The following is a 10,626-nucleotide window of genomic DNA, read 5'->3' on the forward strand; positions in this document are numbered from 1 at the left end:
AACCGAGCAGTGAAGACGCCAAAGAACAGACGGAGAAAGCGCCGAAGCACTGCTACGCCGCAACCAGCCTTCCGCCGGCTCCTCACCGTCCACACGGCCAAGAAGACCGGCCAGCACCAACGAACGCCACCCGTCACTCTCCTTCCGGTCGACGTCGACACCCACCGTCCAGGGTCACCGCCCCGGCATCCAAACTCAGACCGCCGAAGATCCGAGAGAAAGCGGGGGACAACAGAGCGAGGGTCTCGACGCGCGACGGCCAGCAACAACACCACGGCCCTGGAAATGGCCAGAACAGCACCTGAAGCCACATGGCTGCCTGAGGTACCAGATCTGGGGACTTGATGGGTTCGACCGGGACCTCGGCCCGAGCGTGAGGCGGCCCGACAAGCCGCGCTGCCCGTCTGGCTCCACTTCGCGAGGCGTTGCGTCGTTGCCAGACCGCCATGGCACCGTGGTCGACCACCCTCTCGCCATGCCTCCCGCCTCCATCAGCCCGCAGCAAGCCAAGCTCGCATCGCCCCCCTCCCCCCGTAGCAGAAGCTCCCGAGGGAGCCACCGCCGCCCCGAGCACGCCCAACCCGCAGAGCCTCCACGCCGCCGAGCGGCCGCACCGCCACACCGCCTTCCCAGCATCGCGCCTCCAAGCACCGATGTCGCACGCGTCGCCTTCACCGCGAGGAGGAGAGGAGACGCACCGCCGCCGTCGATGCTACCCCAGTTTGGCCTGGTGGTGCCCCCCTGGCGGTGGCGAGGCAGGGGTCTTATTGCGCGGATGAATGGCAGCGCATATATCGAATAGAGCGGCGGTTGCTCTTCCGCGGAGTTCACGCTCCATTCCGGCGGTTCGCGCGTCAATCGACGTGGTTGCCAATGCGACGGTTCCCCTTCCCGGCAACTGCAACATCGCTACGTAGGCGGCGGTTGAGCGTCCGTTCGCTAACGCGGGTTCCTGCATCTCCTCGCCTCGCTTTTTGCTGTGTCCGGCGAGCCTGGAGCGTCCCCCGTGTAGCGGAGACAGGCTCCGGGCACCGGCCGTATTGGACCGCGCCGGACGGAAAGGGCCTTTGAGGCGCGCAGCTGGAAAAGATTTTTTATTCCGCGCACCCCATATCCGCTTCGGGGACGCGGAGATGCTCTAACTGCCGCCCTGATCCAGGGCAAGTAAGCTTTTTGCTCTCCTCTTACAAATGACAGTCTCTGGACCGCAAAACTAACAGTTTGCAAGGAAGGACATCCTACTTCTACTTGTACCACGATACCAGCAGCAAGTAGGCAAACATCAGGCCGCGCGCACAAGCATAGCATAGCGGATTGCTCAAACATGCAGCCCCCCTCCTAAACCAACAAAAACTAAGTTATCAAGGGATTGCAGCAGTGTGTTACGACCCAACTATCTCCTACCTCGACTACCTCGGCCCAGGAGGATGGCCCATCAAGAGCGGAGCCTACCAGGAGGAGCAAACGTCTAAAGAGGCCCAACCCACGTTACACGTGAAGCGGGCGAAGCGGTACGCCGGTCTACATAGCTAGAAGCTCGGTTCGGATGTAAGGGGGAAGTATGTGATTAGCTGATGCTATCTCCTTTCTCTTGGATCCCCTCTTCTCTCTCTCCCCAACCCCTAGAACTCTGAAATATTTGAACCAAAGTTGTATCAGATCTGGTTGTATCGTAGAGGGATCCTAACAATCTGGTATCAGAGCCATCACCACATACACCTTTTTTTTTCTCCCATTCCCCATCACTCTGGCCGGGAGATTTCCTTCTATCATCCTCACTAGGAAGGGAAAGGCGGCGGCGATTGTTGGGGGGATGACCCCCGGTATGCCAAAGGCATGCCAAACCGGATGGTTTGAGCCATCAAGATACCGGTTTAATGTTCGTACCGGAACATAGAGATAAGAAATTAGCTAAGTGAGGCTAAGCCGGTATCCCCAAGAGGGGTATGCCGGAACCGGGTAAAGAAGATACCGGGCTACCGGAAAGAAGAGCGTGTCGGCAGGACTGGTCAAAGATTCTCTCCAGAGCTAGAAGAAAAAGATGAGCTAAGCAAAGTGGCTTTAAACGAAGGGCTGACGATAAAGAGGAGGATGACGGTCAAAGAAGCCGGAGGACGTCGACATCCCCGATTAAAGAAGACCCCGGTGTCATCTATGATTAAAGTAGCTTTGTAAAGTAGTTTGTCTAGTCAAAGATGCCATTAGGGTTTCTTGCCTCGTAAGCCACCCTCTCCCCTATATAAGGAGAGGGGGCAGCCCTCTTCACGGGCACGCACGAAGAGAGCTAGGTTTAGAAGAACATATGTACTGAGAAACTTGTAACCCGTTGAGATCAATAAAGAAGATGATCTAGAGCGAGTTCTTCCTTATGTCTTCCTTCTTCAACCTCTAGCCTTGGCTAAGTTCTTGAGGAAACCATCCTGAAGTTCATCCCGTCTAATCACAATCCCTCCCCCCGAATCCTCTTGCGTCCATTCGGCCCCAACTCAAGCCATCCTATGGCATCCGTCCGTTCACCACGACGACAGCTTGGCGCCCACCGTGGGGCACGAAGTGGCGCTTGCTGGAGTACACATTCGGGCGGGCATCCTCGAGGTCGCCGGCGAGCGGACGGTGTCCGCGCTCTTCCGGCCGCTTCTACTCCATCGACTTCATCAACGACAACGCGGGCCGCTTCGCCAACGGCGGCATCTTCCCCAAGAACGGCCGCATCATCGAGTTCGGCGGCCACCGCGTCTACTTCGGCACCGTCCCCGTGCGCCGGCGCCTCTCGCCGGTGCTGGTGGCACCGGACCCGCCAAGGTGGCTCGTGTCTGGGTCGCGCCGCCGGCAGCGTCGAGGTGATGATGGCTGGCGTGGCCGGCGCGGGCAAGGAGGTTGCGGATGAAGGTGTCGGTCGTACGGCTTCGACCCGTGCGGCCAAGCCACCGCTGGAGCGCGACACCGGCGCACCGGGAGCATCTTCCGCACCACCGGCAACACCTCTCCAAGCGGCGATGAACGTGCTGGCAACGCCCATCGCGCAGAACATCGACCCGACAGCGGCTCAGCGGAGCCGGGAAGCACAACGCCGAGGCTGCTCGCGAACGGCGCCGACATCGTCCGGGCGCAGCGCGAGCTGAACCTAACCCTACGTGAGTACAACGCTGCCCATGGCTTTGCTTCGTTAGCGCTCATGCTGCTAGGATACCGGAGAACCGGCTTAAAGCTCGCAATCTAGATCAGGATTTGCGTAAGGAAGTTCTTACCGGCAAGAGTACCTCTGCATCTGCTAGCATCGTAGAGAAACCTAAATACAGTAGCCCGGATAAAACCATAAAAGCTGCTAAGGCTGCAGTAGATCTGTGTGACTGTTGACGTCAGAAACCCACTGGCGGGCAGCGACAGGCAACACAGTAGAGCCGGGAACAACTAGGGCTGCGGCTGGCCCCAGTCCCTCAGAGCGACGGCCCGCAAAGCCTCCTGGTCACACGTCCGATGCTATCGCAAGGGCGTGCCACCTGACCTATACCTCGTCAGGAAGGTGTGGATGATGCCTCGCTTAGTTTCCTGCATGGAATACACGTAAACATTAAATACGAGCCTCGATTGGCTCTCAGGTTATCTCCGTGAATCGGCTCAAAGAGCCGATCCACCCATGATTCGTACAAGGTGTCCGAATATATGGTGGTCCTGCTTGATCAAGATAAAGCTAATGAGATCTACGACGATTTAGGGTTTTCACCGCATAATCGGATCATCCTACTCACGATTGGGCCTCGCGCTCGGCGCACGGTGACCGTAAGCCGATCCTAGACAGGGCCTAAAAACCAACATGAGGTTGATCCCGAACATCCTTTCTAGGGCTAGCAAACTTCACCCTACACTCCGCTGGATCCTCCAACCCTTTGTAGGGCCTAACTAATGCGGATATTAAACTAATCCTTGCAGAACAAGGAGCAACCGTAACGGATCAGATCTACTAAACTATGATCAAGCGGGTGCCGCCCCTACACCTGAGATAGGTGTAAGGGCGGCTAGATGCATAAGGGTCGCACTACGACAACGATATGATACGAAGAACAATGCTAACCCTAACACATCTAAGATAACTACGTTGCTCGCCATCAAAAAGGCTTCAAAGACGAGCAACGCATGAACAACGTGGGTAGCTTAGGCTGCCTAGATCGCAAGATGCGATCTAGGCAGCATGGTGCTTACCGGAGAAACCCTCGAGACGAAGGAGTTGGCGATGCGCCGAGATTTGTTTGTGTTGAACGTTGGTTGTTGTTTATTCCATAAACCCTAGATACATATTTATAGTCCAAGGGACTTTCTAATTCGAGCGTGCACCTAACCGTGCACGGGTAAAACTCCGACTCCTAACCGACACGTAACCTAATATGTTACAGATACAAGGGCAAACTAGCCCAAACTTTGCATGTAAGGCCGATTCACGTATTTCTTCTATATATATATTCTTCAAGTCCATCTTGATCGCGGCCCACCTCTGACTCGGTCAAATTCTGGTGATAACACATGCCCCCCTTGTTTTGGAAATGACATTTCCAAAATCATTACGCTTTTCTTTCGTCGGGTCACGTCGTGGCAGCAGCGTAAACCGCCGTGAATCCTCATCATGATGCCTTGCCCCCTCCACTTCTCCACGTGGCCGCAAAATTTTCCCGTTGGGCAACATCTCCTCGGAAACTGCTGTGGCATTGAATCTACCTCATATCCCTTTTATTTAACCGTTCTAAACAGCTTGCTCCTCCTTCGTCCTCCTCGCATTAGCACCAAAAAACCCTCTGTGCCACCATGTCTTCTTCCTCCTCCTCCTCCTCCGAGCTTTCCTACGGGTCCTCCTCCTCCCGCGAGACGCCGCCGAAATCCGTGCCCCGGAAGAATGGGACGAGGAGAGCCACGCCTCCTTCATCTGGTCCGAGGACGACAAGTCCTTGACCAGCGGGGATGAAGATCTTCGTCCTCGCCGACGGGAACTCGGAGTCGAAAGCGAGGACGACCGGTTCCCCCGGGACGGCTGCCTCACCTCCGAAGAAGAGGAAGAGGAAGACGACGACGACGACGACGACTCCCTCGAGGGCTACCCGCCGGCAAAACGCCTCCGCATGTGGTGGGACGACGACAGCAGCGACGATGAAGACGGGGATGAAGCTCCCGTAGAGGGCTACGGGAGTAGCGACGAGGAGCCCATCGGCAGCAGTGCTGATGAGAGTTCCGAGGATGCCGACGAGGGCAGCGATGGCCCATAGATTAGGATCTACTAGTGCAGGCCTAGCAGTAGTAGATTGGTCAATAGACCCTTCTTTTGTTCTTCCTTCTTTGAGCAATCGGCTCTTTCTTTGTAAGAACTCCTGTTTATGAATGAAGAAGTTTCCCCAATTTGACTTTGCCGATTTCTTTTAAACCGATTCTCAGTGAGCCGATGGCAACGCATCGGTCTATCATAATCCGCTCTCCCTTTCTTCGACCACAGGGTGACTGCAATCTTGGTCAAAACTCAAAAGCCGACGTCAGCGCATCAAATCTTCATGAACTATCCTTCATCCTTTCGAACAATGAATTTGAGTTCCGCCAGGTCACCACCCTTGACGCAAATCGCGACACAGGACTAGCCGATGGCCACCCAATCGGCTTTCAAAAAACAGAGCATCCACCAGGCCAGCTGCCCCCCGAGTCTCAGTCAAGGCGAAACAGAGACGAGGGCTTGCCATTCAGACAAAGGGGCCTGGGCTAGATCAATGTCTGAGAGAACATTCATGTAGAGCCAGTCAATTCCCAGCAAAATCGGCTCTTCAGAGCAGAGAACCTTCAGGGTGAGCTGCCCCCCGAGCTTCTTCAGTCCACTTCTTTGTCTGAGGCAAACCACCCTTAGCCTGATCTGCACATCCCTGCTGCTCTTGGCATTGTTTTTGAAGAGAGGATCCGAGCCATTAAACCACTTCATTGAGGAGTTCTTCCATTAAAGTCTCTCTTCGTGGCCCAGTCCCTGCTCCATCGGTCCTCTGATCATAACAGTTATACCCTTAAGTCGATGGCCATGCATCGGCTTTATATCCTTAAGTCGATGTCTAATGCATCGGCTGTGCTTAAATTTTTTTGAAATTTTGCCGATTTATGTATCGGCCCCTATACCTCAATATCCATCATCAAAGAATATCTTGGGCTGCTGGGTACTTGCAAGACATTCCTACTGCATATCCTCGTGTTTTATCCACCTAGGTGCCCCCCCGAGCCGATTCTGTCAAGAAAATTGATGGTATCGGCTCTTCAGGTATCCCCTGTTGGATTAAATGCTGAACCCCGGCAGAATGGACGGTGAGGATAATTTTGGCCGATTGCTGGAATCGGCCTCCACGTTGCTTGCTCGATGAAGGTTTTTTGATGTTCCTCCATAAATTTTTTGGGGCCGATCACAAGGATCAGCCTCGCCATGTTTGCTCATTGATTTGCTCTTGCTACTCGTTCAGGCCGGTAGATAAAACCAGCCCAATTTCTGACTTTATCATGTTGGTGCGCTTGCTGTCGTCCACCTTGAGTGCATCGTGTAATCGTGGAGCACTAAGCTTCGTCGGAAGGACGAGTACCATGTTTGTGCCAGCCGATGTTTCATCATCGGCTTTCCTTTGCTTGGGGCGCCACTCCATTTTCCGTGGACGACCCTCTTCATCCAGGGTTCGCTGAACTTTCGCAGCCAGATCAGGTCGTGCCTTCCTCAGTGTATGCAAGTATAGCCTTTCGGCTTCCTCCAGGCCGCGCAATCGCTGAACCCTGCGCGTTTCTGGGAACGGCTGAGTCCATCAAGGCACCACCTTGGCCGGTGGTACCTGTCTTCTTCTTCTCCCTCGTCTTCTGAATCTTCGAGATCTTCCAACCGAGGGGACTCAGCGCGTTTGCTTTGTGGCGGGAGAGGCCCTAGGCGCTTGAATACGGACACGTTGGCTGCCTCCTTTTTCTTTTGGTTGCATTCTGGGCAATTGCCGATTGTGGGCAATCGGCTCATTCCTGAATCCCAGCAGTGTCTGAAGAAGGGACAGTCCCAGTGCCTATCCTCGTCGACTCGCTCCCCCAACTTTCCCTTGGCACGGCGCTCGTGCTGCTCCTCCTCGCGATCATGCCGACGACGTCTCCTGTCGTCCCTAGCCAGACGGTCTTCTTCATCATCGTCGTTGTATCGCCGGCGTTGGTCATACTGACTCACATACTTGTTGAGGAGGTGATCAGAGAGAGGTCGTTGATACCTTATGTTTTTCACTTCTCCTCTCGTGACGTGGCGCTTGCCGTCTTGGCGGAGCCGATCGCGTGGAGCGGCTTCCTCTCGTATCTTTGCTATGAGAGCAGCTACCCTCATCTCCGTCCTTACCGCGAGTGGTGTCCAGGTCCTACCATGTTGATATTGCACGAGAAATCCGGCTGGCACCCTCCATGGTAAGTATACTCCACCATGTTCACGGCGGGGAAGGGGTGTGTGTCGACCTTCATGGCGTACTCGGTTGAAAATTAACCGTCCATTTTCTATCGCCATTTGGATCTGCCGCCGCCACACCCTACGTCGTTGGTGGTGTGGGTGAACGTGTTATGCCACTTGCGTATGGCTTTCCGTTCAGCTCTTGCACCGTGGGGATCTTGTGGCCTTCGGGTACCTTTATATGCTTCTCCGTTAGTAAGAGATCAAAAATCTGCTCGCTTTTGGTCACGTCGAAGTCGAACCCTTTTGGAGGGCCTTGTGGCTTCACCCATTTGCAGGACACGGGGCCTGCCGCTCGAGTCCATTCAGCCACTGCTACCTCTCAATCTCCCGCAGCACCTTCATCCTCGTCTGCCTCAACCAGGGTCACCGCACGCTTGAATTTGTCCTCGGTAAACATCCGGGTGGCGCCGCTCATATGCCGACAGCCTTCGCACCATGTGCGCCAATGAAGGGTAGTCCGCTTGGGAGGCCACGTCCTTAATCGATGATGAGAGACCCACCACCGCCAACTCGATCGCTTCTTTTCACTTACATGAGCCGAAAAGCATCGGTTCCTAATGGTCCCGAAGCGCCGGACGTATTCTCGACACCGTCTCCCCGCGCTTCGTCGTACTTGTGCTAGATCGGCAATACCAACCTCGGAAGCCTCCGAGTGATACCGCTCATGGAACTCGCTCTTCCAACCGCTTCCAAGTCCGGATGGAGTTCGGTGGCAGCGAAGTGTACCACCCGAAAGCCGATCCCGTGAGGGACCGTGCGAAGAACCTCACACGCAACTCGTCCGATGCTCGAGATCGTGCCCAGCTGTGCCAAATATCGGCTCACATGCTCGATGGAGCTGGAACCATCCGATCCACTAAACTTTGTGAAGTCCGGGAGCCGATATTTGGGGGGTAGCGGGATCAATTCGTAACCATTGGGGTACGGCTTGGTGTAGCCGAACGTCTTCCTTTTCGGCATCATGCCGAACTGATCTTTCAGAATTGTACAAATCTGATCCGCGGTGATGGCTGACGGTGTAGAACCCTGAAGATTCGCCGGGGTGGCATACTTAACCAGCCATGCTTGCTTTTCCAGTTCTGAGCCAACTGCAGGAGCTGGGCTCTGGAGGTTTGTCGGAGGGGCGTATTTAGCCAGCCACGTCTGCTTCTCAAGATCTGCTCCCGACGCTCCTCCTGCCGTTCCGAGAGGCTCCTCGCTGTTGCAACCCGGTTCGAGAGTGCCTGTGTATTGCAGCTCAGTACGTATGCGCACGCGTATCCGTGCGGGATCTCCTTGGGTGCCTCAGGTAGGAATTGGTAGTCACTAGGATCACCACCAATCTTGTAGACTACGTATGCCGATGAGTTCGGCACTTCTGGTGCCGCCCATGCGAACGGCAGCGGAGGATGGGACTGGAGTGGCATCTCTCCTTTGAAAGTCCCCGCAGCTGGTCCCGACGGAGAATACCGGTGGCTCATGATTTCCTCGGACCACGCGCGAGCGACACGCTCCAAAGTGTTCACCAGGCTCTCGGAGTGGCGGTGCAGCGAATGAGCCACCATGTAGTTGATCTCCTGACGCAGCGACCTGGTGCGTTCTTCTGACGGGGCGGACAGGTCCACTCCATCGAGTGCGCCTTCAGGTGTGAACCCCTTCCACCTGACGCCATGGGAGCGGGTTCTGTGGAAAGAGCCGATGAGTTCGGCTTCGAGGGTTGCCTTGATCTCGTCATGTTTCTTCTTGAGTTCATCAGGCAGATCCTCGTACTTGACCGGAGTGCTTTCCGCCATCTCGGATGTAGATGGCGATGTGGTGGATGTCGAAGGTTGTCCCACCGGGCGTGCCGTAATGTGTTGACGTCGAAACCCACCGGCGGGCAGCGACGAGGCAACACAAGAGGAGCCGGGAACAACTAGGGCTGCGGCCGGCCCCGGTCCCTCGAGCGACGGCCCGCAAAGCCTCCCGGTCACACGTCCGATGCTATCGCAAGGGCGTGCCACCTGACCTATACCCGGTCGGAGGGTGTGGATGATGCCTCGCTTAGTTTCCTGCATGGCATACACGTAAACATTAAATACGAGCCTCGATCGGCTCTCGAGTTATCTCGTGAATCGGCTCAAAGAGCCGATCCACCCATGATTCGTACAAGGTGTCCGAATATATGGTGGTCCCGCTTGATCAAGATAAAGCTAATGAGATCTACGACGATTTAGGGTTTTCACCGCATAATCGGATCATCCTACTCACGATTGGGCCTCGCGCTCGCGCACGGTGACCGTAAGCCGATCCTAGACAGGGCCTAAAAACCAACATGATGTTGATCCCCGAACATCCTTTCTAGGGCTAGCAAACTTCACCCTACACGCCGCTGGATCCTCCAACCCTTTGTAGGGCCTAACTAATGCGGATATTAAACTAATCCTTGCGTGAACAAGGAGCAACCGTAACGGATCGGATCTACTAAACTATGATCAAGCGGGTGCCGCCCCTACACCTGAGATAGGTGTAAGGGCGGCTAGATGCATAAGGGTCGCACTACGACAACATATGATACGAAGAACAATGCTAACCCTAACACATCTAAGATAACTACGTTGCTCGCCATCAAAAAGGCTTCAGCACGAGCAACGCATGAACAACGTGGGTAGGCTTAGGCTGCCTAGATCGCAAGATGCGATCTAGGCAAGCATGGTGCTTACCGGAGAAACCCTCGAGACGAAGGAGTTGGCGATGCGCCGAGATTTGTTTGTGTTGAACGTTGGTTGTTGTTTATTCCATAAACCCTAGATACATATTTATAGTCCAAGGGACTTTCTAATTCAGGCGTGCACCTAACCGTGCACGGGTAAAACTCTGACTCCTAACCGACACGTAATCTAATATGTTACATATACAAGGGCAAACTAGCCCAAACTTTGCATGTAAGGCCGATTCACGTATTTCTTCTATATATATATTCTTCAAGTCCATCTTGATCGCGGCCCACCTCTGACTCGGTCAAATTCTGGTGATAACAGTGACTCGCTTACCGGAGATGCTTTGGCAAAACAACAAGAGTGTGTTAGAGAGCTGCTAGATACTATCGAGCCAGCGAATGTTGAGCACCGTGGCTAAGCCGAACAAGGTCTGTGGACTCAAAATCCGCGCGTTCAACAAAGAATGCCGAAGCAAGT

The sequence above is a fragment of the Lolium rigidum genome, chromosome 1, assembly GCF_022539505.1.
Source record: "Lolium rigidum isolate FL_2022 chromosome 1, APGP_CSIRO_Lrig_0.1, whole genome shotgun sequence".
Classification (NCBI taxonomy): domain Eukaryota; kingdom Viridiplantae; phylum Streptophyta; class Magnoliopsida; order Poales; family Poaceae; genus Lolium; species Lolium rigidum.